Here is a 1025-nt window from a genome sequence, read left to right on the forward strand (position 1 = left end):
GTATATACTTTGCAATCTTGTAACTTAATGGTGAAAAAAACTAGAGATGTCAACCTTGAAAGGTGCCACAGGGGAGTAATTTTTCAAAATTCTTTTAGGGACCATGTGGGCAGAGAGGCTTGGAGGCCATTGACTTGAGCCAACTCGCTTTCAGACAGATGAGGAAACTGAGGCTTGGAGGAAGAGGGTGACTTGTCCGCAGTTGTGCAAGTTGGTGAAAAGCAAGGGAGGCTCTGGAGTGTCCACCAGGCAGGGAAAGGGGGCTCGGGTTGCCAGTTAACAGGGAAACGCAACCAGTCCCACGATGAGATGCCACGTCACACTGCTGGGGCGGCTAAAATCTTCTTAGGAAAATCACAAGTGTTGGCGAAGATACGAAAAAGTAGGAACATCACAGGCTGCTGGTGGGGACGTAAAATAGTGCAGCCGCTGTGGGATACAGTCTGGGGGCTCCTCAGTAAGTTACACATAGAACAGGACCCGGCAATTCCGGCCCTGGGTATACACCCCAAAAACTGCAAACAGGTGTCCAAACACAAACTTGTACACAAATATTCATAGCAGTATTATTAACAACAGCCAAAGGATAGAGACAAGCCAAGCACCCACCACCAGATGCATGAATAAACAAAATGTGGTATGTCTATATAATAGAATAGTATTCATCCATACAAAGGATGACGTGCTGATACACGCTAAACGCGGGTGCACCTTGAAAACATGATGCTAAGTGAAAGAAGCCAGGAACAAAAGGCCACGTACCATGTGATTTTATTTATATGAAATATCCAGAATAAGTAAACACATAGAGATAGAAAGTGGATTAGTGGTCGCCAGAGGCTGGGGAGGTGAGGAATTGGGAGCAACTGCTGAACGGATACAGTGTTTCTCTTTGATGTAATAAAGATATTCTGGAGCTAGATAGAGGTGGTGATGGCACCACATCGTGAATGTGCTAAACGCGCCACCGAACTGTTTACTTTACAATGGTAAAAATGGTACATTTTATGTTATGTGTATTTTGC

This window comes from Galeopterus variegatus, unplaced genomic scaffold (assembly GCF_000696425.1).
Source record: "Galeopterus variegatus unplaced genomic scaffold, G_variegatus-3.0.2 Scaffold9581, whole genome shotgun sequence".
NCBI lineage: Eukaryota > Metazoa > Chordata > Mammalia > Dermoptera > Cynocephalidae > Galeopterus > Galeopterus variegatus.